The sequence below is a fragment of the Rhinoderma darwinii genome, chromosome 3, assembly GCF_050947455.1.
Source record: "Rhinoderma darwinii isolate aRhiDar2 chromosome 3, aRhiDar2.hap1, whole genome shotgun sequence".
In the NCBI taxonomy this organism is placed as follows: domain Eukaryota; kingdom Metazoa; phylum Chordata; class Amphibia; order Anura; family Rhinodermatidae; genus Rhinoderma; species Rhinoderma darwinii.
The window spans coordinates 260690224-260708735 of NC_134689.1; the positions used below are offsets into that span (position 1 = coordinate 260690224).

Below are 18512 nucleotides of genomic sequence, written 5' to 3' on the forward strand. Positions count from 1 at the left end.
GAGTTTGTTGCATGAAATCATCTTAGAGGTCCAATTTCAACCTTAAGGACAAAAATAATATCTTGATTTTGCCTCTTTGTATTCCGATAGTCATAACTTTATTATTTTTCCATCCTCATATTCATATAAGGGCTTGTTTTTAGCGAGACAAGTTCTTGTTTTTAATGGCAGCATTTAATGTACCATATAATGTACTGAAATAAAACTCTTTGTGGGGTGGAATGGAAAACACAAAAGCAATTTGTCCAATGCTTTTTGAGTAGTAAAAATTGCAAGTTTATTTTATTATTCAGGTTAATAGGATATCAATATGAATACACGTTTGCATGTATTTTCTACTGACGTGACGTGAATCTTTGGTGTAAAAGTGGCCGGTTAGCTCAGTTGGTTAGAGCGTGGTGCTAATAACGCCAGGGTCATGGGTTCGATCCCCGTACGGGCCATGGAAGCTCACTTTTGTTACATGCTTGTTACAGAGTTGAATAGTTGATAATATTGAAAAAAGGTCCATCAAATTCAACCTATAAACCTGCCGTGTTGATCCAGAGGAAGGCAAAAACTGTCTTGGAGTGCATTCCAATGTTGTCATTAGGGGAAAAATTCCTCCCTTACTCCAAATATGGCTATTAGAATAAATTCCTGGATCAAAGTTCCATCTCCAGAATCTGGTACAAATATGATGACATTTTATATTTTTAAAAAAACACTTTTCAATGTGGCAGAGAGTTCAATCGTCGAACTGCTCTTACAGTAAAGAATCCCCGTCTGTGATGAGGTCCTTTAATTACCTTGCGTTCCCTTCTTTGCACGCATTCTAGTTCAGCAATGTCCTTCTCATACACAGGTGCTCAAAACTGTACACAATATTCCATGTATGGTCTAACCGGTGATTTATAGAAATGCAGCGTTTGTTGCATGAAATCATCTTAGAGGTCCAATTTCAACCTTAAGGACAAAAATAATATCTTGATTTTGCCTCTTTGTATTCCGATAGTCATAACTTTATTATTTTTCCGTCCTCATAGTCATATAAGGGCTTGTTTTTAGCGAGACAAGTTCTTGTTTTTAATGGCAGCATTTAATGTACCATATAATGTACTGAAATAAAACTCTTTGTGGGGTGGAATGGAAAACACAAAAGCAATTTGTCCAATGCTTTTTGAGTAGTAAAAATTGCAAGTTTATTTTATTATTCAGGTTAATAGGATATCAATATGAATACACGTTTGCATGTATTTTCTACTGACGTGACGTGACGTGACGTGACGTGACGTGAATCTTTGGTGTAAAAGTGGCCAGTTAGCTCAGTTGGTTAGAGCGTGGTGCTAATAATGCCAAGGTCACGGGTTCGATCCACGTACGGGCCATGGAAGCTCACTTTTGTTACATGCTTGTTACATGCTTGTTACATGCTTGTTACAGAGTTGAATAGGTGATAATATTGAAAAAAGGTCCATCAAATTCAACCTATAAACCTGCCGTGTTGATCCAGAGGAAGGCAAAAACTGTCTTGGAGTGCATTCCAATGTTGTCATTAGGGGAAAAATTCCTCCCTTACTCCAAATATGGCTATTAGAATAAATTCCTGGATCAAAGTTCCATCTCCAGAATCTGGTACAAATATGATGACATTTTATATTTTTCAAAAAAACACTTTTCAATGTGGCAGAGAGTTCAATCGTCGAACTGCTCTTACAGTAAAGAATCCCCGTCTGTGATGAGGTCCTTTAATTACCTTGCTTTCCCTTCTTTGCACACATTCTAGTTCAGCAATGTCCTTCTCATACACAGGTGCTCAAAACTGTACACAATATTCCATGTATGGTCTAACCGGTGATTTATAGAAATGCAGAGTTTGTTGCATGAAATCATCTTAGAGGTCCAATTTCAACCTTAAGGACAAAAATAATATCTTGATTTTGCCTCTTTGTATTCCGATAGTCATAACTTTATTATTTTTCCGTCCTCATAGTCATATAAGGGCTTGTTTTTAGCGAGACAAGTTCTTGTTTTTAATGGCAGCATTTAATGTACCATATAATGTACTGAAATAAAACTCTTTGTGGGGTGGAATGGAAAACACAAAAGCAATTTGTCCAATGCTTTTTGAGTAGTAAAAATTGCAAGTTTATTTTATTATTCAGGTTAATAGGATATCAATATGAATACACGTTTGCATGTATTTTCTACTGACGTGACGTGAATCTTTGGTGTAAAAGTGGCCCGTTAGCTCAGTTGGTTAGAGCGTGGTGCTAATAACGCCAAGGTCATGGGTTCGATCCACGTACGGGCCATGGAAGCTCACGCTTGTTACATGCTTGTTACATGCTTGTTACATGCTTGTTACAGAGTTGAATAGGTGATAATATTGAAAAAAGGTCCATCAAATTCAACCTATAAACCTGCCGTGTTGATCCAGAGGAAGGCAAAAACTGTCTTGGAGTGCATTCCAATGTTGTCATTAGGGGAAAAATTCCTCCCTTACTCCAAATATGGCTATTAGAATAAATTCCTGGATCAAAGTTCCATCTCCAGAATCTGGTACAAATATGATGACATTTTATATTTTTCAAAAAAACACTTTTCAATGTGGCAGAGAGTTCAATCGTCGAACTGCTCTTACAGTAAAGAATCCCCGTCTGTGATGAGGTCCTTTAATTACCTTGCTTTCCCTTCTTTGCACACATTCTAGTTCAGCAATGTCCTTCTCATACACAGGTGCTCAAAACTGTACACAATATTCCATGTATGGTCTAACCGGTGATTTATAGAAATGCAGAGTTTGTTGCATGAAATCATCTTAGAGGTCCAATTTCAACCTTAAGGACAAAAATAATATCTTGATTTTGCCTCTTTGTATTCCGATAGTCATAACTTTATTATTTTTCCGTCCTCATAGTCATATAAGGGCTTGTTTTTAGCGAGACAAGTTCTTGTTTTTAATGGCAGCATTTAATGTACCATATAATGTACTGAAATAAAACTCTTTGTGGGGTGGAATGGAAAACACAAAAGCAATTTGTCCAATGCTTTTTGAGTAGTAAAAATTGCAAGTTTATTTTATTATTCAGGTTAATAGGATATCAATATGAATACACGTTTGCATGTATTTTCTACTGACGTGACGTGAATCTTTGGTGTAAAAGTGGCCGGTTAGCTCAGTTGGTTAGAGCGTGGTGCTAATAACGCCAAGGTCACGGGTTCGATCCACGTACGGGCCATGGAAGCTCACTTTTGTTACATGCTTGTTACATGCTTGTTACATGCTTGTTACAGAGTTGAATAGGTGATAATATTGAAAAAAGGTCCATCAAATTCAACCTATAAACCTGCCGTGTTGATCCAGAGGAAGGCAAAAACTGTCTTGGAGTGCATTCCAATGTTGTCATTAGGGGAAAAATTCCTCCCTTACTCCAAATATGGCTATTAGAATAAATTCCTGGATCAAAGTTCCATCTCCAGAATCTGGTACAAATATGATGAAATTTTATATTTTTCAAAAAAACACTTTTCAATGTGGCAGAGAGTTCAATCGTCGAACTGCTCTTACAGTAAAGAATCCCCGTCTGTGATGAGGTCCTTTAATTACCTTGCTTTCCCTTCTTTGCACGCATTCTAGTTCAGCAATGTCCTTCTCATACACAGGTGCTCAAAACTGTACACAATATTCGATGTATGGTGTAACCGGTGATTTATAGAAATGCAGAGTTTGTTGCATGAAATCATCTTAGAGGTTCAATTTCAACCTTAAGGACAAAAATAATATCTTGATTTTGCCTCTTTGTATTCCGATAGTCATAACTTTATTATTTTTCCGTCCTCATAGTCATATAAGGGCTTGTTTTTAGCGAGACAAGTTCTTGTTTTTAATGGCAGCATTTAATGTACCATATAATGTACTGAAAGAAAACTCTTTGTGGAGTGGAATGGAAAACACAAAAGCAATTTGTCCAATGCTTTTTGAGTAGTAAAAATTGCAAGTTTATTTTATTATTCAGGTTAATAGGATATCAATATGAATACACGTTTGCATGTATTTTCTACTGACGTGACGTGAATCTTTGGTGTAAAAGTGGCCGGTTAGCTCAGTTGGTTAGAGCGTGGTGCTAATAACGCCAAGGGCACGGGTTCGATCCCCATACGGGCAATGTAAGCTCGTTTTTGTTACAGAGTTGAATAGTTGATAATATTGAAAAAAGGTCCATCAAATTCAACCTATAAACCTGCCGTGTTGATCCAGAGGAAGGCAAAAACTGTCTTGGAGTGCATTCCAATGTTGTCATTAGGGGAAAAATTCCTCCCTTACTCCAAATATGGCTATTAGAATAAATTCCTGGATCAAAGTTCCATCTCCAGAATCTGGTACAAATATGATGAAATTTTATATTTTTCAAAAAAACACTTTTCAATGTGGCAGAGAGTTCAATCGTCGAACTGCTCTTACAGTAAAGAATCCCCGTCTGTGATGAGGTCCTTTAATTACCTTGCTTTCCCTTCTTTGCACGCATTCTAGTTCAGCAATGTCCTTCTCATACACAGGTGCTCAAAACTGTACACAATATTCCATGTATGGTCTAACCGGTGATTTATAGAAATGCAGAGTTTGTTGCATGAAATCATCTTAGAGGTCCAATTTCAACCTTAAGGACAAAAATAATATCTTGATTTTGCCTCTTTGTATTCCGATAGTCATATCTTTATTATTTTTCCGTCCTCATAGTCATATAAGGGCTTGTTTTTAGCGAGACAAGTTCTTGTTTTTAATGGCAGCATTTAATGTACCATATAATGTACTGAAATAAAACTCTTTGTGGGGTGGAATGGAAAACACAAAAGCAATTTGTCCAATGCTTTTTGAGTAGTAAAAATTGCAAGTTTATTTTATTATTCAGGTTAATAGGATATCAATATGAATACACGTTTGCATGTATTTTCTACTGACGTGACGTGAATCGTTGGTGTAAAAGTGGCCGGTTAGCTCAGTTGGTTAGAGCGTGGTGCTAATAACGCCAAGGTCACGGGTTCGATCCCCGTACGGGCCATGGATGCTCACTTTTGTTACATGCTTGTTACAGAGTTGAATAGTTGATAATATTGAAAAAATGTCCATCAAATTCAACCTATAAACCTGCCGTGTTGATCCAGAGGAAGGCAAAAACTGTCTTGGAGTGCATTCCAATGTTGTCATTAGGGGAAAAATTCCTCCATTACTCCAAATATGGCTATTAGAATAAATTCCTGGATCAAAGTTCCATCTCCAGAATCTGGTACAAATATGATGACATTTTATATTTTTCAAAAAAACACTTTTCAATGTGGCAGAGAGTTCAATCGTCGAACTGCTCTTACAGTAAAGAATCCCCGTCTGTGATGAGGTCCTTTAATTACCTTGCTTTCCCTTCTTTGCACGCATTCTAGTTCAGCAATGTCCTTCTCATACACAGGTGCTCAAAACTGTACACAATATTCCATGTATGGTCTAACCGGTGATTTATAGAAATGCAGAGTTTGTTGCATGAAATCATCTTAGAGGTCCAATTTCAACCTTAAGGACAAAAATAATATCTTGATTTTGCCTCTTTGTATTCCGATAGTCATAACTTTATTATTTTTCCGTCCTCATATTCATATAAGGGCTTGTTTTTAGCGAGACAAGTTCTTGTTTTTAATGGCAGCATTTAATGTACCATATAATGTACTGAAATAAAACTCTTTGTGGGGTGGAATGGAAAACACAAAAGCAATTTGTCCAATGCTTTTTGAGTAGTAAAAATTGCAAGTTTATTTTATTATTCAGGTTAATAGGATATCAATATGAATACACGTTTGCATGTATTTTCTACTGACGTGACGTGAATCTTTGGTGTAAAAGTGGCCGGTTAGCTCAGTTGGTTAGAGCGTGGTGCTAATAACGCCAGGGTCACGGGGTCGATCCCCGTACGGGCCATGGAAGCTCACTTTTGTTACATGCTTGTTACAGAGTTGAATAGTTGATAATATTGAAAAAAGGTCCATCAAATTCAACCTATAAACCTGCCGTGTTGATCCAGAGGAAGGCAAAAACTGTCTTGGAGTGCATTCCAATGTTGTCATTAGGGGAAAAATTCCTCCCTTACTCCAAATATGGCTATTAGAATAAATTCCTGGATCAAAGTTCCATCTCCAGAATCTGGTACAAATATGATGACATTTTATATTTTTAAAAAAAACACTTTTCAATGTGGCAGAGAGTTCAATCGTCGAACTGCTCTTACAGTAAAGAATCCCCGTCTGTGATGAGGTCCTTTAATTACCTTGCTTTCCCTTCTTTGCACGCATTCTAGTTCAGCAATGTCCTTCTCATACACAGGTGCTCAAAACTGTACACAATATTCCATGTATGGTCTAACCGGTGATTTATAGAAATGCAGAGTTTGTTGCATGAAATCATCTTAGAGGTCCAATTTCAACCTTAAGGACAAAAATAATATCTTGATTTTGCCTCTTTGTATTCCGATAGTCATAACTTTATTATTTTTCCGTCCTCATAGTCATATAAGGGCTTGTTTTTAGCGAGACAAGTTCTTGTTTTTAATGGCAGCATTTAATGTACCATATAATGTACTGAAATAAAACTCTTTGTGGGGTGGAATGGAAAACACAAAAGCAATTTGTCCAATGCTTTTTGAGTAGTAAAAATTGCAAGTTTATTTTATTATTCAGGTTAATAGGATATCAATATGAATACACGTTTGCATGTATTTTCTACTGACGTGACGTGACGTGACGTGAATCTTTGGTGTAAAAGTGGCCAGTTAGCTCAGTTGGTTAGAGCGTGGTGCTAATAATGCCAAGGTCACGGGTTCGATCCACGTACGGGCCATGGAAGCTCACTTTTGTTACATGCTTGTTACATGCTTGTTACATGCTTGTTACATGCTTGTTACATGCTTGTTACATGCTTGTTACATGCTTGTTACATGCTTGTTACAGAGTTGAATAGGTGATAATATTGAAAAAAGGTCCATCAAATTCAACCTATAAACCTGCCGTGTTGATCCAGAGGAAGGCAAAAACTGTCTTGGAGTGCATTCCAATGTTGTCATTAGGGGAAAAATTCCTCCCTTACTCCAAATATGGCTATTAGAATAAATTCCTGGATCAAAGTTCCATCTCCAGAATCTGGTACAAATATGATGACATTTTATATTTTTCAAAAAAACACTTTTCAATGTGGCAGAGAGTTCAATCGTCGAACTGCTCTTACAGTAAAGAATCCCCGTCTGTGATGAGGTCCTTTAATTACCTTGCTTTCCCTTCTTTGCACACATTCTAGTTCAGCAATGTCCTTCTCATACACAGGTGCTCAAAACTGTACACAATATTCCATGTATGGTCTAACCGGTGATTTATAGAAATGCAGAGTTTGTTGCATGAAATCATCTTAGAGGTCCAATTTCAACCTTAAGGACAAAAATAATATCTTGATTTTGCCTCTTTGTATTCCGATAGTCATAACTTTATTATTTTTCCGTCCTCATAGTCATATAAGGGCTTGTTTTTAGCGAGACAAGTTCTTGTTTTTAATGGCAGCATTTAATGTACCATATAATGTACTGAAATAAAACTCTTTGTGGGGTGGAATGGAAAACACAAAAGCAATTTGTCCAATGCTTTTTGAGTAGTAAAAATTGCAAGTTTATTTTATTATTCAGGTTAATAGGATATCAATATGAATACACGTTTGCATGTATTTTCTACTGACGTGACGTGAATCTTTGGTGTAAAAGTGGCCCGTTAGCTCAGTTGGTTAGAGCGTGGTGCTAATAACGCCAAGGTCACGGGTTCGATCCACGTACGGGCCATGGAAGCTCACTTTTGTTACATGCTTGTTACATGCTTGTTACAGAGTTGAATAGGTGATAATATTGAAAAAAGGTCCATCAAATTCAACCTATAAACCTGCCGTGTTGATCCAGAGGAAGGCAAAAACTGTCTTGGAGTGCATTCCAATGTTGTCATTAGGGGAAAAATTCCTCCCTTACTCCAAATATGGCTATTAGAATAAATTCCTGGATCAAAGTTCCATCTCCAGAATCTGGTACAAATATGATGAAATTTTATATTTTTCAAAAAAACACTTTTCAATGTGGCAGAGAGTTCAATCGTCGAACTGCTCTTACAGTAAAGAATCCCCGTCTGTGATGAGGTCCTTTAATTACCTTGCTTTCCCTTCTTTGCACGCATTCTAGTTCAGCAATGTCCTTCTCATACACAGGTGCTCAAAACTGTACACAATATTCGATGTATGGTGTAACCGGTGATTTATAGAAATGCAGAGTTTGTTGCATGAAATCATCTTAGAGGTTCAATTTCAACCTTAAGGACAAAAATAATATCTTGATTTTGCCTCTTTGTATTCCGATAGTCATAACTTTATTATTTTTCCGTCCTCATAGTCATATAAGGGCTTGTATTTAGCGAGACAAGTTCTTGTTTTTAATGGCAGCATTTAATGTACCATATAATGTACTGAAAGAAAACTCTTTGTGGAGTGGAATGGAAAACACAAAAGCAATTTGTCCAATGCTTTTTGAGTAGTAAAAATTGCAAGTTTATTTTATTATTCAGGTTAATAGGATATCAATATGAATACACGTTTGCATGTATTTTCTACTGACGTGATGTGAATCTTTGGTGTAAAAGTGGCCGGTTAGCTCAGTTGGTTAGCGCGTGGTGCTAATAACGCCAAGGTCACGGGTTCGATCCCTGTACGGGCCATGGAAGCTCACTTTTGTTACATGCTTGTTACAGAGTTGAATAGTTGATAATATTGAAAAAAGGTCCATCAAATTCAACCTATAAACCTGCCGTGTTGATCCAGAGGAAGGCAAAAACTGTCTTGGAGTGCATTCCAATGTTGTCATTAGGGGAAAAATTCCTCCCTTACTCCAAATATGGCTATTAGAATAAATTCCTGGATCAAAGTTCCATCTCCAGAATCTGGTACAAATATGATGAAATTTTATATTTTTCAAAAAAACACTTTTCAATGTGGCAGAGAGTTCAATCGTCAAACTGCTCTTACAGTAAAGAATCCCCGTCTGTGATGAGGTCCTTTAATTACCTTGCTTTCCCTTCTTTGCACGCATTCTAGTTCAGCAATGTCCTTCTCATACACAGGTGCTCAAAACTGTACACAATATTCGATGTATGGTGTAACCGGTGATTTATAGAAATGCAGAGTTTGTTGCATGAAATCATCTTAGAGGTTCAATTTCAACCTTAAGGACAAAAATAATATCTTGATTTTGCCTCTTTGTATTCCGATAGTCATAACTTTATTATTTTTCCGTCCTCATAGTCATATAAGGGCTTGTTTTTAGCGAGACAAGTTCTTGTTTTTAATGGCAGCATTTAATGTACCATATAATGTACTGAAAGAAAACTCTTTGTGGGGTGGAATGGAAAACACAAAAGCAATTTGTCCAATGCTTTTTGAGTAGTAAAAATTGCAAGTTTATTTTATTATTCAGGTTAATAGGATATCAATATGAATACACGTTTGCATGTATTTTCTACTGACGTGACGTGAATCTTTGGTGTAAAAGTGGCCGGTTAGCTCAGTTGGTTAGAGCGTGGTGCTAATAACGCCAAGGGCACGGGTTCGATCCCCATACGGGCAATGTAAGCTCGTTTTTGTTACAGAGTTGAATAGTTGATAATATTGAAAAAAGGTCCATCAAATTCAACCTATAAACCTGCCGTGTTGATCCAGAGGAAGGCAAAAACTGTCTTGGAGTGCATTCCAATGTTGTCATTAGGGGAAAAATTCCTCCCTTACTCCAAATATGGCTATTAGAATAAATTCCTGGATCAAAGTTCCATCTCCAGAATCTGGTACAAATATGATGAAATTTTATATTTTTCAAAAAAACACTTTTCAATGTGGCAGAGAGTTCAATCGTCGAACTGCTCTTACAGTAAAGAATCCCCGTCTGTGATGAGGTCCTTTAATTACCTTGCTTTCCCTTCTTTGCACGCATTCTAGTTCAGCAATGTCCTTCTCATACACAGGTGCTTGAAACTGTACACAATATTCCATGTATGGTCTAACCGGTGATTTATAGAAATGCAGAGTTTGTTGCATGAAATCATCTTAGAGGTTCAATTTCAACCTTAAGGATAAAAATAATATCTTGATTTTGCCTCTTTGTATTCCGATAGTCATAACTTTATTATTTTTCCGTCCTCATAGTCATATAAGGGCTTGTTTTTAGCGAGACAAGTTCTTGTTTTTAATGGCAGCATTTAATGTACCATATAATGTACTGAAAGAAAACTCTTTGTGGGGTGGAATGGAAAACACAAAAGCAATTTGTCCAATGCTTTTTGAGTAGTAAAAATTGCAAGTTTATTTTATTATTCAGGTTAATAGGATATCAATATGAATACACGTTTGCATGTATTTTCTACTGACGTGACGTGAATCTTTGGTGGAAAAGTGGCCGGTTAGCTCAGTTGGTTAGAGCGTGGTGCTAATAACGCCAAGGTCACGGGTTCGATCCCCGTACGGGCCATGGAAGTTCACTTTTGTTACATGCTTGTTACAGAGTTGAATAGTTGATAATATTGAAAAAAGGTCCATCAAATTCAACCTATAAACCTGCCGTGTTGATCCAGAGGAAGGCAAAAACTGTCTTGGAGTGCATTCCAATTTTCTCATTAGGGGAAAAATTCCTCCCTTACTCCAAATATGGCTATTAGAATAAATTCCTGGATCAAAGTTCCATCTCCAGAATCTGGTACAAATATGATGAAATTTTATATTTTTCAAAAAAACACTTTTCAATGTGGCAGAGAGTTCAATCGTCGAACTGCTCTTACAGTAAAGAATCCCAGTCTGTGATGAGGTCCTTTAATTACCTTGCTTTCCCTTCTTTGCACGCATTCTAGTTCAGCAATGTCCTTCTCATACACAGGTGCTTAAAACTGTACACAATATTCCATGTATGGTCTAACCGGTGATTTATAGAAATGCAGAGTTTGTTGCATGAAATCATCTTAGAGGTTCAATTTCAACCTTAAGGACAAAAATAATATCTTGATTTTGCCTCTTTGTATTCTGATAGTCATAACTTTATTATTTTTCCGTCCTCATAGTCATATAAGGGCTTGTTTTTAGCGAGACAAGTTCTTGTTTTTAATGGCAGCATTTAATGTACCATATAATGTACTGAAAGAAAACTCTTTGTGGGGTGGAATGGAAAAATAATATCTTGATTTTGCCTCTTTGTATTCCGATAGTCATAACTTTATTATTTTTCCGTCCTCATAGTCATATAAGGGCTTGTTTTTAGCGAGACAAGTTCTTGTTTTTAATGGCAGCATTTAATGTACCATATAATGTACTGAAGAAAACTCTTTGTGGGGTGGAATGGAAAACACAAAAGCAATTTGTCCAATGCTTTTTGAGTAGTAAAAATTGCAAGTTTATTTTATTATTCAGGTTAATAGGATATCAATATGAATACACGTTTGCATGTATTTTCTACTGACGTGACGTGAATCTTTGTTTTAAAAGTGGCTGGTTAGCTCAGTTGGTTAGAGCGTGGTGCTAATAACGCCAAGGTCACGGGTTCGATCCCCGTACGGGCCATGGAAGCTCACTTTTGTTACAGAGTTGAATAGTTGATAATATTGAAAAAAAGTCCATCAAATTCAACCTATAAACCTGCCGTGTTGATCCAGAGGAAGGCAAAAACTGTCTTGGAGTGCATTCCAATGTTGTCATTAGGGGAAAAATTCCTCCCTTACTCCAAATATGGCTATTAGAATAAATTCCTGGATCAAAGTTCCATCTCCAGAATCTGGTACAAATATGATGAAATTTTATATTTTTCAAAAAAACACTTTTCAATGTGGCAGAGAGTTCAATCGTCGAACTGCTCTTACAGTAAAGAATCCTCGTCTGTGATGAGGTCCTTTAATTACCTTGCTTTCCCTTCTTTGCACGCATTCTAGTTCAGCAATGTCCTTCTCATACACAGGTGCTTGAAACTGTTTTGTTTTCAAACTGTTTTTATTAAGAATGTCACAGAGTCATATAACAATTCAAGTATTATGCTTTTCACATTCTTGGTTTTACATAAAAAACATAGTACAATCATTCAACTGTTTATGTTAATCGACTTTAACCATGAGGAATGTACTATGAAATCAATTCTTTAATACATAAACTTAACAAGATAAATTAACCATAATTTTAAACATTCATGTGGTATATCATGGAGCTTCTTATGGATCACGTGAAACGAGTAACAGTCACAGTCTACCTGCCCCAGGAGAAGTCAATGTCCCTCTTGGTATGACTCTCTTTAGTACCTTCTCTAGACGGATCTGGGTTTATCCAGATAGGTCATCCATGGTGACCAGGTATATAGAAAGCCCACCCTCGTTTGCCTTTCCCAGTGTAGGAGTTCTTCGAACCTACGTATCTCTTGCACCTTCCTAATCCAATCTTCTATAGTGGGTGACTTGGTGGATTTCCACAATAACGGAATCAACAATTTAGCTGCAGTAAGTAAATTAGTCGCCAGATCTTGTTTCTTGGGCGTAAATGAATCAGACGATAACCATAGAAGTATCACTTGTGGGGACACAGGAATTGATGTTAAACAAATCGAGTTAATTTCTGAGATAACCGCTTTCCAAAATCCCTGTATCAAGGTACAGTCCCACCATATATGCACTAAAGAACCCTTTTTCAGTGAGCACCTCCAACATGCCTCCGGAACATCTGGATTTATTTTGTGGAACCATACTGGGGTTTTGTACCACCTGGTGATAAGTTTGTAAGAATTTTCTCTGATTCTAATGCATTGCGAGAACCCCTGTGAGCGCTTCAGTATAATTCGTTGTTCCTCCACTGAAAAGTTAGTCTGGAGGTCCTGTTCCCACCTAGTGATTAATTCCAGCTTATCCTCTTTTTCTCCCAACAATAGCCTATCATACGATCTAGCTAAAGCACCTTTTTGAATTGTAGGTTGCTGTAATGCTTTTTCAAGTGGGGACAGATGTAGAGAATTAACAAAACAAGCTGTGTATTTATCACATACTGTCTGAAAATCTTGCCTCTTAATGAAATCAGAAAGAATTAGACCTGTATGTCTAAGTAATAGGGCTGTCCAATCTCGAGACTCCGACTCAAAGAATTGGGACACTGTGATATCATCCATATGTTTCCAAAAGGAGCTTACTGGGATTCTCTTCTTATCTACCAGGTAAGGAAGAAGGCTCATAGGTAGTAGCGGAATGTTTTCCGACAAAAGCGGGTCCCTTCCATTTACCTCCTGCCACACCCTTATAGTGCCCTTCACTAAGGTGCTAGAGCATGTGGAATTTGGTGAGAAGGGCCTCAAGCCCCATAGCGAAAGTCTGTCTGATAACTCTAGTAGCTCTCGCTCTAATTCCACATATATATTGGACTGTGTTGTATTCATCAAAGAATGCCATCTATTCAACTGGTTAGCTTTGTAGTACATGAATACGTCTGGTACCCCTAAGCCCCCAAATCGCGGTTTCTGTATCAGTAGCCTGTATTTAAGGCGTGGCCTAGCATTATTCCATAAAAATGAAGAGAACATCTTCCGAACCCTATCAAAGAACTTTCTAGGTAGCCATATCGGTAATGCTTGTATCAAATATAACAGTTTAGGTACAATATAGGTTTTTAATAAATTCTTGCGTCCCATCCATGACAGAAAGGGTACTTTGAGTTCTTTTAATTGCTTTTGTATAGCCTCTAGCATAGGTATGTAGTTATACTGATACAGATGTGTTGGGTCTTTCGCGATCTGAATGCCCAGGTATGTCAGAGTACTGTCAGGCCATTTAAATAGAGAATTAATTTTAATTAGATCTATGACCGGATCTGGTATAGAAATATTTAATATTTCAGATTTCCCAAAATTTATTTTAAAATTGGAAACTTCCCCAAACTCTGTGAACAGGTTCGTAAGGTGAGGAATCGAAGTCTCAGGATTGGAAGTCATCACTAACAAATCGTCAGCAAATGCTGCTGTAGTATGTGTGTAAGTTCCGACCTGAATGCCTTGTATTTGTGGGTCCTGCCTTATTTTTTGAATCAAGGTTTCCATGACCATAATGAACAGAGACGGCGATAATGGGCAACCCTGACGTGTGCCATTATTAATATTAAAAGGCTTGGAAAGAGTCCCATTTACCCTAATTCTAGCACTAGGTTCTTTATATAAGGAAAATATCGCCTGAATAAACAATTGAGGGATCCCAAATTTCCGTAGGGTCGCCTCTAAATACTCCCAGTCAACCCTATCAAAAGCCTTTTCGGCATCTGTACCCATGAGGACAAGGGGAACTCCATGTGACTTGGCGTATTCAATTAGTCTTAATACTCTACATGTGTTGTCTTTACCTTGTCGTTCTCTAACAAAGCCAGTTTGTTCTTGTCCTATGAGTTTAGGTAGTAGTTCACCCAACCTAGCTGCTAACGCCTTGGCCCACCACTTTATGTCCGTATTCAAGAGGGATATGGGTCTATAATTGCCGCAACATGTGGGATCTTTCCCCTCTTTAGGTAGGATTGTGATGTGAGCTTCAAGAGCTTGTTTTGGAAAGTGTTCCCCCCTGAGTAAGGAATTGCATAATTTGGTGAAGTGGGGCAATAATGTAGCTTTAAACTTTTTATAGTATCCCACTGTGAACCCATCTGGGCCTGGGCTTTTTCCCGACGGGATAGACATCAATATCTTTTCTAATTCCATTTCCGTAAATGGATCTGTCAGAATATCTAGGTCTTCCCCCTCTATTATGGGAAGGTCAATAGTGTCTAGAAATTTAGTTATCAGGGAAGTCCTGTCAAGTTCTGGTGTTGATGTCCCCAATGTATGCTGTAAATTATATAGGTTGTGATAAAAGGCCTGAAAGGCCTCTGCTATTTGAGCAGTGTCTGTAGCCACTCCCCCCTTCTCCTGTTTAATCTCTGGTATAAAAGTTCTTGTTTGTTGTTTACGGATTAATGCCGTCATCATCTTGTTTCCCCTGTCCCCATGGGCATATTGCTTATATTTTGATATTTGAAGGAGGTGCGCAGATTTAACATTAAGTACATCTTTTACTTTTTCTCTGAGACTGGTTAATTCTTCTAGTGAGGAAATAGCTACAGTTTTCTTATGAACTCTTTCTAAAAGTGCAATCTGGGAGAATAGGTCATTTAATATTGCATTTGTCTTTTTCTTGACATGTGTTCCCAATGAAATTAATTCCCCTCTCAACACTGCTTTGTGGGCTTCCCATATAATTGGGTCAGAGATAGAATCTGATGCGTTATGTTGAAAGTATTGAGATAGATGGTTTTCTACTATCTGAATATTACTCTTGTCTGCAATAAGAGTGTCGTTTAATTTCCAACACCAGTTCCCCTTAGGGACTCCCGTCAAACTGAGAGTCACTGAAATTGGCGCATGATCTGATAGTAAAATATGTCCTATGTCCGCTGCTCTGACCAGTGATGTGTATTTCTGTGACAAGAAAATATAGTCCAGCCTGTGATACGTATTGTGAGTAGGTGAAAAATATGAGTAGTCCTTATCTAGAGGGTGTAATAATCTCCAGATATCTGTTAGGTGTAGGGAATGAAGAACCTTATTCAGTTGTGCCAGCCTTTTGTATGAGGTATGTTGTGACCCTGTGGTGTCTAATATCGGATTAAGCGGTATATTCAAATCTCCCCCCATTACCAAAATCCCCTCAGAAAAATTACTCAGAACGTTCAAGACCCGAATGAGCCAGGAAGACTGCCCAGCATTGGGTGCGTATAGGTTAGCAAAGGTATATACAGTGTTACCAATTTTCCCTTTTATAAACAGATATCTGCCCTCTGCATCTTCTTTTTTCATTAGGAATGAAAATGGAATACTATTATGTATAGCTATGCTGACTCCCCTAGCCGCAGACTCATATGGGCAATGGAACCATAAATTAAAATCTCTTGAGGGGACATTAGGAATTTTTAACCTTTTAAAGTGCGTCTCCTGTATTAGGACTACCTGTGCCGCCTGTTTTTTCCACAATCTAATAACTTGACTGCGCTTCTGTGGGACATTCAGACCCCTCACGTTGTGAGATACAATCTTAATTTCTGCCATATGTGACATGTGACCATTCCCTTCTCTGCGCATACCACATGATACAACCAAAAGAACATAAAAACCATTTAGCCTTTTTTAACCATACTCTGTATTGGAGTAAACTTCTGACACGAGGTAAGAGTGAAACATTATCAGCTACAACAACCTGTAGCTTCACCTTAGTATAAGGAGGGGTCTCCCTATAAGTACAAACTAGGGGGGTCATATTAGAACAAATGAGAATGACCTCCAACCCAGGCCTACCTCAGCAGCTTTTTCCAAATTTTTTGGTATAAAACCGACAAGACACTTCAAGTGCTTATTTTAAGGCATAATCTCCATTAAAGTGGGGACCTGTTCACTGGTTGTGATTAGTTGCTAACTGTGCAAACATAGCTTTGTCACCATTTAAATCTGAAATATATATCTCAGGAACCCTTAACATAACACCATATGTTAGTGCAGAGAATTATGCTAATACATAATCATAGTTACATCCCAGCAACTTCAGATAGGGTCTCGTCCTTGGGTTGTATGGATATTTTTCTTCCCTGGCGTTGATCGAAAGCCAGAAACCTTTGTCCAGGGGTCTGCTTCCAACAGGGACGGTATCTTCGGCGGATATGCCAACGGGAGCCATGAAGGAATATCCATAGGCTGGAATCCAAGCAAGTCCCAGGCCGCATGTAGATCTTCAGGATTCCGTATCACGATATGTTTATCCTGTTTGTGTATCGCTATTCCAAAAGGGTATAACCAGCGAAAGGGGATGTTGTTAGATCTTAGCTTATCCAGTAGCGGTTTTAGTATCCGGCGTTTCGTGAGTGTTGAAGCAGCCAAATCTTGAAAAAGAAGGACAGGGGTTCCCTCATAATTAACTCCGTCTGAAGATCTTGCTTGTTTTAATAGTGCAGCAGTGTCCACATAGCTAAGCAGGCCACAAATTACATCTCTAGGTGGATCCTGAGCGCGTGGTTTGGCTCTCAGTGCCCTGTGAATACGCTCAATTTGGATAGGCCCTGCTTTCTCTCCTCCCAAAATGGATGCAAAAATCTCCCGTGCTACTTTAGGAAGCGCTTCATGTGGAATAGACTCAGGAAGGCCCCGTATCCTGATATTTTTGCGGCGACTGCGGTTCTCCTGGTCTTCCGCATGCAATAAAGCCATATTTATGTGATCATGCTGAACATGTAAAGTCTCTTGTACTGCTGCTCCAAACCGGGTCACTTCAGCCTGAGCGGTTTCTAGCGTGTCCACCCTGTCTCCAATATTTCTCAGATCGGCTTTTATTTCTGCCAGGTCTTGTGCTATGGGGCCCAGGGCTTTAAAGAGAACCCGCTTTATAAATCCCCTCGACACAGGGACATATGAGGACTCACCCCCAGCCTCCGATTGCTCTCCTGTGCTGCCGACATCAGAATCTTCTGTAGCCTCATGGCTGCATGCTGCATCCGGCGCCATCTTTGATTTTCGCGCCGGAGAGCGCTCCATAGTTTTCTTTAAAAACCTATCCAGGTCTGCTTGATTTTTCCCCGGTTTTGGGGTGCCTGAGTGTTCCCTGATCTTGTCTTTCCCGGTCCGCACCATTCTGCTGTGTCTTGTCTTGCTAAAAGCTTAGGTTAGCCGGGTTGCCGCCGGAGCTCTGTCTCAATCCACCTTCTCTGCTCGCGGTCAAGCTCCGCCCCAGGTGCTTGAAACTGTACACAATATTCCATGTATGGTCTAACCGGTGATTTATAGAAATGCAGAGTTTGTTGCATGAAATCATCTTAGAGGTCCAATTTCAACCTTAAGGACAAAAATAATATCTTGATTTTGCCTCTTTGTATTCCGATAGTCATAACTTTATTATTTTTCCGTCCTCATAGTCATATAAGGGCTTGTTTTTAGCGAGACAAGTTCTTGTTTTTAATGGCAGCATTTAATGTACCATATAATGTACTGAAGAAAACTCTTTGTGGGGTGGAATGGAAAACACAAAAGCAATTTGTCCAATGCTTTTTGAGTAGTAAAAATTGCAAGTTTATTTTATTATTCAGGTTAATAGGATATCAATATGAATACACGTTTGCATGTATTTTCTACTGACGTGACGTGAATCTTTGGTGTAAAAGTGGCCGGTTAGCTCAGTTTGTTAGCGCGTGGTGCTAATAACGCCAAGGTCACGGGTTCGATCCCCGTACGGGCCATGGAAGCTCACTTTTGTTACAGAGTTGAATAGTTGATAATATTGAAAAAAGGTCCATCAAATTCAACCTATAAACCTGCCGTGTTGATCCAGAGGAAGGCAAAAACTGTCTTGGAGTGCATTCCAATGTTGTCATTAGGGGAAAAATTCCTCCCTTACTCCAAATATGGCTATTA

General features: G+C 38.3%; 6 non-coding genes across 6 annotated transcripts; all 6 read left to right on the plus strand.

The window, feature by feature from the left end:
- The first annotated feature begins 369 nt into the window (after window positions 1-369).
- TRNAI-AAU (transfer RNA isoleucine (anticodon AAU)) lies at window positions 370-443 on the plus strand. The gene has a single exon. It is a non-coding gene; the product is annotated as a tRNA-Ile (tRNA).
- A 1777-nt stretch (window positions 444-2220) lies between these two features.
- Window positions 2221-2294, plus strand: TRNAI-AAU (transfer RNA isoleucine (anticodon AAU)). The gene has a single exon. It is a non-coding gene; the product is annotated as a tRNA-Ile (tRNA).
- A 2674-nt stretch (window positions 2295-4968) lies between these two features.
- On the plus strand, window positions 4969-5042 carry TRNAI-AAU (transfer RNA isoleucine (anticodon AAU)). Its single transcript has one exon. It is a non-coding gene; the product is annotated as a tRNA-Ile (tRNA).
- A 2728-nt stretch (window positions 5043-7770) lies between these two features.
- TRNAI-AAU (transfer RNA isoleucine (anticodon AAU)) lies at window positions 7771-7844 on the plus strand. The gene has a single exon. It is a non-coding gene; the product is annotated as a tRNA-Ile (tRNA).
- Window positions 7845-10485: 2641 nt separating this feature from the next.
- Window positions 10486-10559, plus strand: TRNAI-AAU (transfer RNA isoleucine (anticodon AAU)). Its single transcript has one exon. It is a non-coding gene; the product is annotated as a tRNA-Ile (tRNA).
- Window positions 10560-11564: 1005 nt separating this feature from the next.
- TRNAI-AAU (transfer RNA isoleucine (anticodon AAU)) lies at window positions 11565-11638 on the plus strand. Its single transcript has one exon. It is a non-coding gene; the product is annotated as a tRNA-Ile (tRNA).
- The last annotated feature ends 6874 nt before the right edge of the window (window positions 11639-18512 follow it).